A 17,238-nucleotide genomic window follows, 5' to 3' on the forward strand; every position below is an offset into this window, starting at 1 on the left:
GGTACTAATTTGATCATCGAGTTTCAAGACGATAAGGCTAATTAGCGAAAAAAAGAAATTTATTTTCATTAGATATCATGTGTTATAGTTATCTACGGGGTGCCAATTTTATTTCTTGTCATTCATTGACCATACTAGCTAGGTGATGTTATCATATCGAATTTGCATCCTATCCTCAAGGTGAGACATTATGTATGTTATTTCTGTAACATAGTTCTTGTATCGATGTTGTTATAATGGATTCCATATGATCTAATTTAGGATCTACAAGTTTTATGACTTAATCCCAACAATCAGATATACTTTCCTGATCCATGCAGTAAATGTGTGGCTATGTGTTTAAATCTGTTGAAATTACTAAGAAGAAGAATTAAGAATTGATACAGAGGAATTTTAACCAATTGCTTAAAGTTTATTTTATGCTTTTACTGAAGAAAATTAACATAATTGAAATGTAGAAAAGAACAACACAAATCAACTAACAGAAAGAGATATTAGAGAATAGGCACAACACAATTTGATCTTGGAGTTTACCTGGTTAGGACTACATCTCTGGGTCCTACTCCAACTAGTGGACTACATCTCTAGGTCTCTAAGTCTTGATCCAACTAGTTCGCCTAGTTAGGACTACGTCTTTGGGCCTCTGGGCCCTACTCCAAAGAGAAATCAGAGAATAAGCACAACACAATTTGATCTTGGAGTTCACCTGGTCAGGACTATTTCTCTTCTAGTCTACTGGTCAAAATTCTTTAGTCATCTTTAATCGTGACTTTTTCTTCCATAGCTTTCTTTTTATGTTCAGTCACCTCACATAGTAATATGGCTTGTGATTCTTGCTCTATCTTAAGATTTTTTATCTCTTTAGCTAGGGTTATATTCTTTTCCATTAGATCTTCAACTACTGCATCAAATTCATTTGAGTTTCCATCTACAAATAGTTTAGTAGCGTCCATATCTTGATATTGTGTGCCATTCTCCTCAATAGAAATTTCTTTCTTTCTTAATAATTTCTTTAGATCTTCTCTTGATTCATTTAGCTAATGTAGAATGAGTTGTATTTCAATCTCCTAGTTCTCAATAATGTTTCCTAACTTGTAGACTTCCATTTCAAGATCTTTCTTTAAAGTTGCAAAGCTTTACTTTTAGAGAACCTATGCTATGATAGCAATTGTTAGAATTACAATAAGAAAGATAGACTTTGAGAGGGGGGGTGAATCAGTGCTTTAAAATTTAACCCATAAAACATTCACCACACATCCATTTCACAATTCAATAATTAAACTGAAATACCATGTAAATCATACACATCTAAAGTATGTAGACAATTAAGCATTCACACATATATGAAACAAGATATGACTACCTAGAAACCCTCCAATGAGAAGGTAAAACTACGGTGGGGATGACACCTACAAATCTTCAGTACTACAACAATAAAGTGTATCCAATGAAGGTTACAATGTTTGATCATGAAACATGATCTACCCTGTGAAAGGTCTACCCTATTAAAAGCTTAAAAAGACTATTAGGTCTTACCCAATTAAAGGATTTCAACACCCTGTTAGAAGTGTGCCTGATTAAAGGACTTTAACTCAAAATCAAGTAAGCACCTTGTTAGAAGATTTCAATATAACCTGTTAGGACTACTATGTTAAGAGATTTGATTAATTCACCTATTAAAATGTCTCAGCAATGACCCTATGATTAGCACTCTGATGCTTGATGTTAAATCACCTATATACTATTGTATACTTGATCCTTCTTGATCAGATGTCTCTTTGATGTTCACTATTACCTTCCTTTGTTCTCCCTTAACTGATTCTAAAATATATCTTAGATTTTAATACCTTGGTCACCATGAATGTCTCATTTATGCATGAAAACTCTCCTTCTCACTCATTGAACATTTAGGGTTTTTTCCTCCTTAAGAAGACTTAGGTGACTCAGAATTAGGTATGAATCAACGACTGTGATTCATCCATATTACCGCTTAAACCTTCCCTTTATCTAATTGGATGCATGTAACACATAGGGATTGCATATAAGATTTTTCCTAATACACAAAATATCATAATTCAATCCTTAAGTTAGCCCAAAAATGGTTTACATAGTAGTTTGTGCCAATACAAACAACTATGTCAAAATTGTGTTACTCAGCATCTGAAGACCCTAGTGCTTGGCACTAACAATGACTTCAATACTACCACTCAGCATCTAAATGACTCAAAATGCACTACCTGCTCAACACTTGAATCACTGAGCACATACTATCTACTCTGCACTTGAATGGCTCAGCACATGAGTGACTCGGCACTCACTGTTTATTTGACATGCTCTAACTATTATGTTGTGCTTGGCATATGTTACTTGTTTGGCATGAAATAAGTAAATGACTTAAGTGTATACACACTCACATTTCAAAACCATTCTAAGATTAATAGAAACTAGACTCAAGGAGGAGTCTACATATGGGTTTGATTTTATCCTCCTCTCTTGTTTCTCTTGGAGAAGAACTTGGAATTCCTAGACTATGATGAGCTTGGAGGGGGAAATTTTAACATATTCATGGCCATATATAACATGATGAGTTGAAGTAAAATTGAAATCTTGAAAATCTAGGTAATTATTCCAATCACAACTAGATTCAGGATGAAATGGGGAATAGGAGGGCTGAAAAGTATCATCTTCCTGATATGGGGGAAAGTAGGAGGAATCTCTATGAAGAGAACCCATGATAAAAGATTTACACAAAAACCTCTAGATGGAAAGCTCATAGAAACATAAAATATCAAATATCATTTATTCATACTAGCACTTAGTCTATCTTCTAAACTAGTAGATGCATAGAGTTTCCATGGTAATGCATGAAAAGGGGAGAAGGATTGTATGAAACTTGAATTCCAAAATGGATGCACCAAATTGGATTTTGGTTCTTCTTTCTACCTATGAATTCACTATACATCAATAAAAAGACCAAATACATAGATCTCAACTCTATTTAATCACCCCAAGTCTCACATACATTTCAAACCTAATGAAAGGATTCAAGGATAATTAACCTTTAGAATGCATCATTCATAAGAAAATTGAAACAACATATAAACTAGGAAGACAAAAGGAAGCATTCAACATAAGGAAAACATATGTGCATACAACTAAATGTGAGAAAAGGTAAAAGTGATATTTCTATTACTTCAAGGCATAAGAAATTAAATATACAGAGCATGAATACTACTACAAAGAACTGGAGAAAAATACTATCATGCCCTAAATTTAACAAACAAAACCAACAAATTCTTCTTCTTTTTTAAGGTGAACTAACAATAATATGCATAGGTATATTCTTGTTATGAACATTCTATCAAACTGTGGAGTGTGTGAACATAATTTAGGTTTCCTCGAGGGTGTTAGAAGGTACTAATTCGATCATCGAGTTTGAAGACGATAAGGCTAATTGGTGAAAAAAAGAAATTTGTTTTCATTAGATATCATGTGTTACAGTTATCTATGGGGTACCAATTTTATTTCTTGTCATTAATTGACCATACTGCTAGGTGATGTTATCATATCGAATTCACATCCTATCCTCAAGGTGAGACATTACGTATTTTATTTTCGTAACATAATTCTGGCATCGATGTTGTTATAATGGATTCCATATGATCTAATTTAGGATCTACAAGTTTTATGACTTAATCCTAACAATCAGATATACTTTCTCGATCCATGCAGTAAATGTGTGGCTATGTGTTTAAATCTATTGAAATTACTGAGAAGAAGAATTAAGAACTGATACAGAGGAATTTTAACCAATTACTTCAAGTTTATTTTATGCTTTTACTAAAGAAAATTAACGTAATTGAAATGTAGAAAAGAACAACACAAATCAACTAACAAAAAGAGAAATCAGAGAATAGGCACAACACAATTTGATCTTGGAGTTCACCTGGTCAGGACTACGTCTTTGGGTCCTACTCCAACTAGTGGACTGATCTAATTTACTTCAAAATCAATTACAAAGTGTTACAAATAAACCCCTTCAAGAACATCATCATTACACCACTCTGATGTTCAAGACTAAAAATATATCCTCCAGAATTTTTTCTCTCCTCCTGAGCAATAAGTCATCCTTCTGATTCCTCTCAAAGACTAAATAATCACAATAATTTTCATAATCTTCATGTTTTCAAAATGGCCTCCTACCCCCCTTTTATGCATAAAAATAGCCTAAAATAGGCCAAAACCATATTTTACAAAAATAGGCCTTTTAATAAATTAAATTTCGAAATACCCCTTTTTGCCTTCTTTTTTTTTTGGCATTCTATTAATTTTTGGGGTTTCAATTCAACAAATTAACAAAAAACCTTATTTTAATAAGGGGGTGGCCTTTTAGTTATAAGATAAATACCATATCTGCTATGTATATTTTAAACCACATAAGCAGTGTAACGGTGAGTAACTATTCTGTTAGGGTGCCAGTCGGGGGTTCCAACTCTACTGACGGCCCTCTTTAATCAATTTAAAGGTGGAATTGACTTTAAATAGGATCTTTGTTATAATTGTTGTAAAGCTCTCCAATGGCCCAACAGCCTCCAGATAGGACTTAAAGCCTGAAGGTCGAGGGTTTGACCCTGACTGTCCAATATCGACTTAGAAGCCACCACCTTGCCACAAGTAGTCGACACGGACTCCATGTGTGACAAAAACTTGGAAATGTCTCTTATGTAAGACATTATGATCTTTAGCTTAGGTCCTTGAAACCTTCTCTACAAGCACCAAAATCTCTAATACCAATTGTTGGAAATATAAGAGGAGTAATTGAGAGGGGAGGGGTGAATCGGTTACCACAAAAATTAATCCCAAATCCCTTAGATTTCAATACAAATCAAAACATAAACTCTGATTAAACTATATTCTTTTGTAACTCAACAAACACACAGGCACTCAATTAACACTAGCAAACACTATAACTCGACAAGCATTGAGAATCAACTTCAACTTGGCAATAACTAAATGAACTAATCTTGATAATTAACCTAAAATTTAATTTAGGCTCATACACATAAAAGAAATAATATTAACACAAATGACATCAAGATTTAATATGGAAATCCAATTTGGAAAAAACCACCAATTGCAACTAGTTACTGATCTTCACTCTTATGAAGTGAGCCCTCTTAGGAGCCAACCTTGTTAAAGGTTACAAAACACACTGTTAGGTATGACCTTGTTAGAGGATTTGATCACCCTATTAGGAGTGGCCTTGTTAGAGGTCTTTAGACACTTCAATCTAGAAATGCCACCTTGTTAGAGGATTTACAAATACCTATTAAGCCAACTCTGTTAAGAGATTTAGATCACTATTACAATGGTTAGAGAGTAACAATGAGATGACCTAATTTCTGATGCAACTGAATTGCTGATTACAGATTTCAATTCTGGCTTGTATACTTGATCCCTCTTCATCGAATGTATTTTTGTAGCTCAACAAGGATATTCTGCTTATCCTTCTAATTCACTTCCTCTAAGCATCTTCAAATCTTCTATTATGTTCCACACATTCAATTCTCAACTTGACCTTATATTTATATCTAACACATTGTCAAGTCGGCTTGAATATAACTTAGAATATTTCATTTTCATTTTCACAATTGGCTAGAGCCAACAAACAAATCAACTAAAATCAATATGCCAAAACAAGAAAAAAATTCATTAGCCAACCCTGCTCCATAGACACTAACTCAGAAATGATTCTCTCATATAAACCAAGTAAACTCAGTTAACACTACACATCCATAGAGTTCCTTGGTAACTAAGTGAACTTGGTTAACACTGGTTCCATCCAAAATTTCCTTCATTAACTGAGTGAGCTTGGTTAACACTCAACTTTTGCAAACTTGTCTTTGACACCCGAGTGAACTTGGTAGACACTGTATTTTGAACTTGGTAAACTCTGGAATGCTCAGCAGACACAAAAAATTGTCTTCATCATCCGAGTGAGCTTGGCATACACTAACTGACAAAGATATGACATTTTGTGTAACATCAAAGACAATACACAATTAACCAATTATTTTCAACAACTTGATACTTATTGATAAGGAAAAGTGAAAATGATAGCAGATCAAATACGATCTGAAACTCAGGCATCATTTGTAGATGACATCACATGTAGCACTAACCCCATATTCATGGCCCATAAACTTATTAAAAAATATAGTGATGAAACTCTTAACCTTTTCCTTGAGTGAAACATAACTGAGGAGATAGAGGCACTGAAAGAAGAATTGATACCTAGAGTCAATTCTTTGAAGGTAAGAAATAATTAATCTTAATCAATAATAAAAGTTCAACAAGTGCTTATATTTTATAGTATCCTATGGATCATAATCTAAAATATTGTGTGTTCTTCTTATAGGATTTTGTGACACCTGTGAGACCACGTGGTCAATATGGCGAGGGTTGTAGCGCACAACCTTCATGTAAGTAACACTTTCTCTTTACAATATTATAAACTTAACTTTGATCTTATTCCATTACAAATGAAAGCAAACAATGTTACAAATGTCTTTACTAACAATGTGGCTTGCTCCTTTGGAAGTCCTTGAAAATCATGGTTTGATTTTATATGCTCCAAAGTCCATAAAACAACTCGTATGAGAAGAAAGAATGCAACAGTTTTACACCACATTCTTACATCAAATTTTTGCACTACTATAGTTATACAAAGATAACCTTAGTATGCATATGTAAATTAACTCTAGTGCACCAAAAAATGCAATGTGAGAATTATATCTTTCCAGCCATAGAAACCAATCATAGTTGCAATTGCCATCATTCCATACATATCATTTGTATATGCAACCACAATAAGAAGCTATCCATTTCTCCCATAGAAACCAATCATTCCGTATTGAAATGATGAGAGAGTTGGATCTGTTGCTCCAAATGAAAGAATTGGTACATGAAGTTCACTAGCTACATGTGTAATGCCTACCCCTACTTGACTTTTCAGATTGTATTGTTGTATTCTTTTAGGCAAGTTTTATGATTTTGTTTTATGTTTAGCAGTGGTGGTTACTGAAATAGACTAATTGTATTTCATATTCAGTTAATATACGTGTTGACTTACTTTAGCACTAGTTATTTTTGTTATTTCATGATTGTTTCGATGATGATATATATGTTCATTTAGTGACTGTTAGTTATTTAATGATGTTAGTTAGACAAATTATTTTTATGTGGTTTCTATGGATACTTACCCCATACTTGCATGTGTATGGTGTGTGTGTGTGTGTGTGTGTGTGTGTGTGTGTGTGTGTGTGTGTGTGTGTGTGTGTGTGTATGTTTTCTTTATGTTTGACATTTCTGATGTGGTTGAGGAAGGGAGTCGTAGTCACTTGCTAGTCGAGATCTACACGATGCATCACGTCCTGTCATTGTTTGTTTAGTTTAGAATATTTTTCTTGTACATGAATGGATTTTATGGAGATTGTAGATACCGAGTATCAACTTCCTTGAATTGTTAGGATGAGCGTACCCTATCACAGTATATCAATGGTATAAGTGGGGAAATAACTCTTGAGTCCAAATCCTAACCTAAGCCAATTGTCCTAGAAAATAGGACAAGTATCTGAGTTAGTTTCACCCTTCTGAATTTGTCAAGTGATGTGAATTCATGATTTTGACCCTGGTGTTTGATTTAGTTTTATGTTTTGTATGATGAGTTGTCATATTTCATTTTGTGGGTTTGTTGTGATTTTCTATCATAATTAAATCAAGTTAAAGGATAATTTAAAGATTTAATTTAATAGAAGATTTATAAAGAAATTTGATATTTAATTATATTTAATTATATTTAATTAATTGAAAAATTAATTAAATAGAAGAATTAAATTTAAATGATTATATTAAAGTTCTATTATTGATGTATTTATATTTATTTAATTTAATAATTATTATTTAGGAGTTTTATTTTAATAATAAACTCTAAAAAATATTATTTGTTAATATATAAATTATTAAAATGTCTCATAATTAACTTGAGAGAGAAAACATAAAATTTATAAAGTTTATTTTTATTAAATTGCATAAAGCGTATGCAAGAAATTTAAAGAATAAGTTATGGTTCTAATTGTGGCCTAGTTATATTTATTTAATTTAATGATAATTATTTAGGAGTTTTATTTTAATAATAAACTCTAGATAATATTATTCATTAAATTAATAAATATATATTAAAAACATCGCATGATTTAATAAGGGAGAGAAAGCTTTAAGTTAATAAAGTTTATTTTAATTAAATTGCATAAAATGTGTGCATGAAAATTAAAATATAATAATTAAAGACAAGTTTTCGCATGATTGCATGATCAAAGCCCTCATTTTGAGGAAAAAAAGCTCTTTATTAAGGAAATCAGAGCTCATTTCTAGATACACAAGTTTGGAGGAGCCAATTTCTAAAAAGAGAGTTTTCAAACGAAAAGGAAGATTCTTGCGTGTTTGTGCATACATTGTTTTAGCATCAGATCTAGGTAGAATCTTGTGGCTTTGTGTAGTAGTTGCTCGTTCTTTGAATTCCTATCTTCTCCATGTCTATTGTGTTTCTGTTTCAAAATTTCTCTGTGTTGAAACCCTTGTTTGAGAAAAATGATTTCCGTTATAAAATTGTCTGTGATTTAATCTAAAACATTTTTGTGAATTTATTGTTCTTATGTTTCAAATTCTTGTGTTCTTAATATAAAAATTAAAACTGAAACCCTAATTGTTATTGCATCTTTGTGTTTGAAAATGAAAGTGAAATCTTGAAACCTATGGTGAACATTGAACTCATGTGTTTTCCAAACAGAATGAATTATGAAAGTTACTTTTGTATGTACTCTTTATATGACATGTGATTTTACTATTGGGTGTTAGGTTGACTTAGCTTTGACCAATCAAGTTGTATTACCAGAGGCTCGGGAGTTTTGGTTTGTGATGTCATGATGATGTTTTGATCTTGATCTTTTATACTCAACCACGGTAATGTGTTTGGTATGCTCTATGATGTGTGTTGATCTATTGATTGTTATTGCTTTCTAGTGTTCTTTTGAGAAACTAAAGTGAATGGTGTGACCTATCTGATATAACCTTTGAGTCTTCGATCAGTTGTATTTGGATTGCTTTGCAATCATTTTTATAGGACTATGGTGTTTATATGATTTGTTCTTGGTGATGTCGTGTTATGACATGGATTGGTTTATATATACTTGATTTTGGGATCAGTCCTATTAGGATGATCGTATTGGTGGAATCTGTGATAATGATCAATATTTTTCAATATTTTTCAGTTGCTTGTTTAAGAACTAATGTATGGTATGTGGTCTTTTATGATCTTTTGATTTTACTGAGCTTAGGGTAAGTTATCTGTATGTTAAGTTAGGAAGTGGCTTGCAACAAAGGTCGAGGCCCAAAGTGGTTGCCAAGGAAACTCATTGTAGGTTATTTAATAAGTGATAAAATTTCATTAGATGGGTTTAAAATGAATTAAAAAGATATTGGTACCATAAAAAGTCACTAAGGGGCCAAAGGATTAAAAGACTAGCTAGATAACCTTAGAGTTGACTCATTTGTATACCTTGTCAGTACGAAAGGATACTAGTGCCACATAAAGTCACTAGGGGAGCGAAGGATTAAAAGGCTAGCTAGGTAACCCTATAGTTGGTTTGTGCAATGACACTTGCCCACTTGCATAATAGATTTCCTACGTGTTTGTGTTGCCTCTGGGATTACCTGATACTTTTGTCTCGGTACCCTTTGAGTTAGTTTTCTTTCAGGTGATTCCTTAAAACTAGATGTTGGATTTTGACTTTTGAGTTTCTTATTCATTTGGCACTTAATTTTATCTCCTCAGCACGGTGGGAGTAGGCCATTCTGTGTTCCACGAGTTCAGGTGGTAGTGCTTTTTCTTATACCACTGAGATCCGATCGTCGGATGTCGTTGCTGGATGTGTTTGTGCAGATGTTCCCTCTTCTGGTGTTCCTTTCTAACTATTCCTATATTTCTATAATGGATGGTTATACCTAGTGTATTTTATTTGATTTCATAGATCTTATCAAATGATGTTATCCATTTCATGATGTATATTATTTCATCCTTTCATACCCTGCAACCTGTACAGTCAATGATTGTGCATTTTGTTAATTGCCAAGTGGCGTCATATATAATTGTATATTATTTAAATGGAATTTTTACTTGTAGTTATTCTTTAATATGAATGTGTTATATATTGGGTTTAGTATTAATTAAAAATTAAATGTGATTCATCGTCATGGGACCCTTAGGAGATTTAACCTGTTTATGTGTTGTTGATGTATGAGTGTATGTTAATTGCCTCCATTATTCTATAACTGTTGTTGTATCTTTATGTTTAAAAAAAAGTTTGATAAACTTAGTGAAACTTTAGGTTAACTTATTTTGGGTTATGTGGCAGGGTGTTACATCTAGTATCAGAGCCAAAGTTTCTACATTGGGAGATCTGGGTATATTGGAATGCCACTAGTTGATAACTACATGAACTTAAACAAAACTGAAATTTTTGTGTATTTATTGCAAACTTGAATACTTGAACTAGTAAAACTGAAATGAAACGTAAACAATGTTATGTATCTTTTGTAACTTTAACACTTGGAAAGTTCAAACTTGAACACTTGGAACTTGAAACTTTTGACTTGATACTTCAAACATAGAAAAAGGCAAAACTTGTGATGTTGGATTTCAAACATATTTTCTTATGATTATGCTTTAAGGTAGTATGCTTTTGATTGTCTTTGTGAGCATTATGTTGTTCTTATTTGGGTGCTTTTAGTAGAGTTACAAACTTGAACCTAAATAATTTGAAAACAAAACTTAGAAACAATGGAACTTTTGAACATGAAATTTGGAAAATCGTAAAATTTATATTCTTGACTTTTGATTTATGTCTATGCATTATAGTTTTTATGTTTTTCGATGGATTTAGGGATGCTGATCTTTTGTTTGGAGTGTTTTAGAGAATCTATTTCAGCATTTGTTAAAAAGATGAATGTTGGATCAATATGGCTTTCAGTTTATTAGTAAACCAGAATCATATTGCTCTAAGTGACTAAAAGTGAATAAATAGTTAACTTATTTGTATTAGTTTCTTAAATGAGTTTTTGTTTGGCATTGTAGATAGTTCTCTTTGACTTTCAGTTACCCTAGTCATTATAGTAGGCTTCCAAGAGTAAGCCTAAGTCTAGGGAGAGTGGATGTAATGCCTACCCCTAGTTTAGTTTTATCTTTCTTGTAGGCTTTCAGGAGTAAGCCTGAGTCTAGGAGGAGTGGACGTACTGCCTACCCCTACTTGACCTTTTGGATTCTATTGTCGAATTCTTTTAGGCAAGTTTTCTGATTTCATTTTATTTTAGCAATTTTGGATTACCAAAATTGATTAATTGTATTTCGTATTCAATTAATATATGTATTGAGTTACTTTAGTACTAGTTATTTCAGTTATTTCATGATTATTTTGATGATGATATATATGTTCATTTAGTGATTGTCAGTTATTTAATGATGTTAGTTAGACAAATTATTTTTATGTGGTTTATATGGATACTTACCCCATACTTGCATGTGTATGGTGTGCATGTATGTTTTCTTTATGTTTGACATTTTTGATGTGGTTGAGGAAGGGAGTCGTAGTCACCTACTAGTCAGGATCTACATGATGCACCACTTCCTGCCATTGCCTATTTAGTTTAGAATATTATGTTTGTACATGCGTTGATTTCATGTAGATTGTAGGTATTGGGTATCGACTTCCCTGAATTGTAAGGATGAGTGTACCCTATTGCAATATTTCAATGGTATAAGTGGAGAGATAACTCTTGAGTCGAAATCCTAAACTAAGCCAATTGTCCTAGAAAATAGAACAAGTATCTGAGTTTGTTTCACCTTTCCGAATTCATCAAGTGATGAGAATTCGTGATTTTGACCCTAGTGTTTGATTTAGTTTTATGTTCTGTATGATGAGTTGTCATATTAAGTTTTGTGGGTATGTGATTTTTTGGTATAATTAAATCAAGTTAAAAGGATAATTTAATTATTTAATTTAATGGAAGATTTATAAAGAAATTTGATATTTAATTATATTTAATTAATTGAAAAATTAGTTAAATAGAAGAATTAAATTTAAAAGATTATATTAAAGTTCTATTTTTGACGTATTTATATTTATTTAAATTAATAATTATTATTTAGGAGTTTTATTTTAATAATAAACTCTAAATAATATTATTTTGTTGAATTAATAAATATATAATTAAAACGTATCGTAATTAACTTGAAAGAGAAAACATAAAATTTATAATGTTTATTTTTATTAAATTGCATAAAGCGCAAGCAAGAAATTTAACGATAAAGTTATGGTTGTACTTGTGGCCTAGTTTTATTTATTTAATTTAATGATAATTATTTAGGAGTTTTATTTTAATAATAAACTCTAAATAATATTATTAATTAAATTAATAAATATATATTAAAAACATCGCATGATTTAATAAGGGAGAGAAAGCTTTAAGTTAATAAAGTTTATTTTAATTAAATTGCATAAAGTGTGTGCATGAAAATTAAAATATAATAATTAAAGACAAAGAGTTTTTGCATGATTGCATGATCAAAGCCCTGATTTGGAGGAAAATATCTCTTTATTAAGGAAATCAAAGCTCATTTCTAGATACACAGGTTTGGAGGAGCCAATTTCGGAAAAGAGGGTTTTCAAAGGAAAAGAAAAATTCTTGTGTGTTCATTGTTTTAGCATCAGATCCAGGTAGGATTTTATGAGTTTTTGCATTAGTTGCTCGTTCTTTGAATTCATGTCTTCTCTGTATCTGTTGAGTTTCTATTTTAGAATTTCTCTAGGTTGAAACCCCTGTTTGAGAAAATTGATTTTCGTTATAGAATTGTCTATGATTTAATATGAAACATTGTTGTGAATTTATTGTTCTTGTGTTTCAAATTCTTATGTCCTTAATATAAAAATTAAAATTGAAACCCTGGTTGTTATTGAATTTGTGTTTAAAAATGAAAATGAAAACTTAGTGAACATTGAACTTATGTATTTTTAAAATAGAATGAATTATGAAAGTTACTTTTGTATATACTCTTTATATGACATGTGATTTTACTATTGGGTGTCAAGTTGACTTAGCTTTGACCAATCAGGTTGTATTACCAGAGGCTCAAGAGTTATGTTTTGTGATGTCATGATGATGTTTTGATCTCGATCTTTTATACTCAATAATGTAATGTGTCTAGCATGCTCTATGATGTATGTTGATCTATTGATTGTTATTGCTTTCCAGTGTTCTTCTGAGAAACTGAGGTGAATGGTGCGACCTATCTAATATAACTTTTGAGTCTTTGATTAGTTGTATTTGGATTGTTTTCTAATTGCTTTTATAGGACTAAGGTGCTTATATGATTTGTTCTTGGTGATGTCATGTTATGACATGGATTGGTTTATGTATACTTGATTTTGGGATCAGTTCTATTAGGATGATCGTATTGGTGGAATTCGTGATCATGATCAATATTTTTCAATACTTGTCAGTTGCTTGTTTAAGAACTAATGTATGGTATGTGGTCTTTTGTGATCTTTTGATTTTACTGCGCTTAGGGTAGGTTATTTGTATGCTAAGTTGGGAAATGGCTTGCAATGGAGGCTAGGGCCCAAAGTGGCTGCCAAGGTAACCCATTGTAGGTTATTTAATAAGTGATAACATTTCATTAAATGGGTTTTAAATGAATTAACAAGATATTGGTACAAAAGAAAGTCACTAAGGGGTCAGAGGATTAAAAGACTAGCCAGGTGACCTTAGAGTTGACTCATTAGTATGCCTTGTCAGTACGAAAGGATACTAGTGTCACATAGACTCACTAGGGGGGCGAAGGATTAAAAGACTAGACGGGTAACCCTATATACGGTTCATGCGATGACACTTGCCCACTTGCATAATAGATATCCTACATGTCTATATTGCCTCTGGGATGAGCTGATACTTGTGTCTTGGTACCCTTTGAGTTAGTTTTCTTTCAAGTGATTCCTTAAACCTAGATGTTGGTTTTTGACTTTTAAGTTTGTTATCTATTTAGGACTTGAGTTTATCTCCTCAACGCGGTGGGAGTGGACCTTTTTGGGTTCCTCGAGGTCAGGTGGTAGTGTTTTTTCTTATACCATTGAGATACGACTGTCGGATGTCATTGCTGGATGTGTTTGTGCAGATGTTCCCTCTTCTTATGTTTCTTTCTATCTAATCATGTATGTCTATGATAGATGGTTATACCTAGTGTATTGTATTTGATTTAATAGATCTTACAAGATGATGTTATCTATTTCATGATGTATATTATTTCAGCCTTTCATACCTTGTGAGTTGTATAGTGCATGATTGTGCATTCTTTTTATTGCCAAGTGGCATCATATATAATTGTATATTATTTAAATTGAATTTGTACTTGTAGTTATTCTTTAATATGAATGTGTTATATATTGGGTTTAGTATTAATTAAAAATTAAATGTGATTCATTGTCATGGGACCTTTAGGAGATTTAACTTGTTTATGTGTTTTTGATGTATGAGTGTATGTTAATTGCTTATGGTATTCTATAATTGTTGTTGTATCTTTATCTTTAAAAAAAAAAAAAAAAAAAATTGGCAAACTTAGTGAAACTTTAGATTAACTTATTTTGGGTCACGTGGTGGAGTTTTACAACATATGAAACAATATAAGCAATAACAGAAGATTGTGGCCTTTGAAGAATTTGATCAAATATGCAAATCAAATCCACGAGCCCTCGAATACCTACATTTAGAAAACCTGTTACAAAGTAGAAAAAGAAAAGAAGAGGCAACGGTTTGCTTTGAAAACATAGAAATTGTATTCTCAGATTAAAAAAAATAAAGAATTACAAAGAGATCGAAACCCGAAAAGGGTAACCTAATAAGTTATAAAGAGTAACCTAAAAGGCAAAAGCTATTTAATAATCACAACAAAATCTTTATGAAATAGAAAAATTAGAGAAAACCCAGTGGGAAAAACTCTATTGCAAAAAGAGATAGCTAAAAACCTAGTGAAGGATTACAAAAGCCTCCAACTAGAGGAATTGTTCTGAAAGATAGGAACAAGAGGAATCATGAAGAAAACCACTGAAGCATATAGAAGTTGTAAAATCTGTTAAAAAGAAATTGTTGATCTGTAGAACTGCCTCTAAAATAGAACCTGAGTAGGTAGAGAAGACTGTAAAATGCATCGAATCAAGAGGCAAACAAAGACAAACAACTAAACTCAAAAATACCAATGGCATGAAACACCAAAGCCTGAAGAGTTGATCAATCGAACCAAGGAAGCATGAGAAACAACAGAAGAAACCCCCCAATGCAAACATGGATGAGGTGACAGGCAACTGGGAAAGTCGGCCAATATCTTCTACAAACAAAAAGAACCAAGAACATCAGGAGTGAGGAAGAGGTACATACACCTATAAAGGAACGTGTCATCGACACATCATGGGGCTAATGTCATGGAAGGGACACTCACTTTTTAAAGGAAGAGGGTACTAAAAGGCATACAACTATCCCCCCATGGCACTTTATAATGTAGTGAGAGTACAATAAGTCACAGTGATGAAAAAGATCCTGAAAATGCAAGGTGTGGCACTTTATCTCAGTGTGTTTGCATAAATATGCCTACAAATGATATCAAAAATGATCAGAAAGGGCAAAGAGTTGATACAATAGACGGTATAGCCCAAAAGAAGAGATCCCATGCCATGAAAACAATCTCTGGACCCAAAACACCCAAGATATCCACCATAGTGCAATAAAGTAAAAACATGATAGAAAGAGCATGGAGCAAAATCTGGAAAAAAAATTAACATTTCTAAAAAGAGGACTGAACCATCTTTCCAAAAATATAATGTTTGAAAAATGAAGATGGGACACCCAAGATATGCCCTCTGGAGTGGAAAAATGAACACCCGACTTTGACTACCCAAACTACCAACCAAACTGCATCAAAACCAAAAAAATCCTACACCACTATCTCTGTCTCAGAACCAGCTTTTCGACGCTTCTTTCGGATCGAAAATAGACCCCCGTATGCTCAAGTTACGACCAAAAAACAATAGTAGGTCAAAAAAGGACCTGAAGGGCATGCAGGAGTGTTGATGCAGTGTGACATCAACATTTCACTATCTTAAAATTGATGGTCTAGGGGTCATCGCAGCAACAACAACAAAAAAATTGCCACATGTTATCCACGTGTTTGCGAATGCACAAAAGCCAACATAGCACTTGACACGTGGCACGTGCCTACGATGACACGTGGGCAAGGTGGAGATGTTGTCGAAGCAATGGGTGGGCTGGACGTGGCAAGCTGAAGCGATGGGCATTCTGGCGGTGGTGACATAGAAATTAGTGGCGATAGTCAAAAAATGCACAAACGGCTGGAAAAGAGTTGAGCAATGCCCGAGAATTAGCGACAGCGGCCGAGAATCAATGGCAGCAGTCGAGAATCGGTGGCGATGGGCGAATCAGTGGTGGCAGCGGCCGAAACAGCGACAACTGGCAAGAAAACAGCAGCGGGAGCCAGAAAAGGCGTCAAAGTTGGAAATCAACAGAAGTCGAAGATTTTATGCGGCTAACAGTCCTTTGGGAATGCCGGAAAGCATTGCCCGGCACCGAAAAAAGGGGCCATGGGCCAGAAAAAGGCCTACGACATTTTTTTATTTTTTTTTTTGAAAATTGCCTTGGAGAGCATGTAGGAGGCCGTACGGCCTTTTAGGCAAAAAAAATTTGCCTCCTAGATCAACATTGTCCAAAATGGACAAACTCTATAATATGTACAAGTGTCCTCAGATGGCACTACTCGAATCAGAAGGCAAACTAAGGCATCAATTAAGGTGTGTGGTCATGAAGTTTTGATCTTCAAAGGCATACACTCATTTATCTAGATCACACAAGTTGGAATGGTGATTTGTGGAAGTTATGGTGAATCTATGGGAAATTATTAGTAGAAATAAGAAATGCGTGAACAATCTTGTATGATTGATTATCCTATCAATCATTTGGTTGATATTGTTTTGAATTTTGATTATTATTATTAGGGCCAACCTTCAAGTTTGGGTGTTAGCACAACCGATGGAAGTATTTGAATTAAAATTTGACTTGATTAAG

Source organism: Cupressus sempervirens, chromosome 3 (genome assembly GCF_028749045.1).
Source record: "Cupressus sempervirens isolate cs-2001-9-10 chromosome 3, ASM2874904v1, whole genome shotgun sequence".
Lineage (NCBI taxonomy): Eukaryota > Viridiplantae > Streptophyta > Pinopsida > Cupressales > Cupressaceae > Cupressus > Cupressus sempervirens.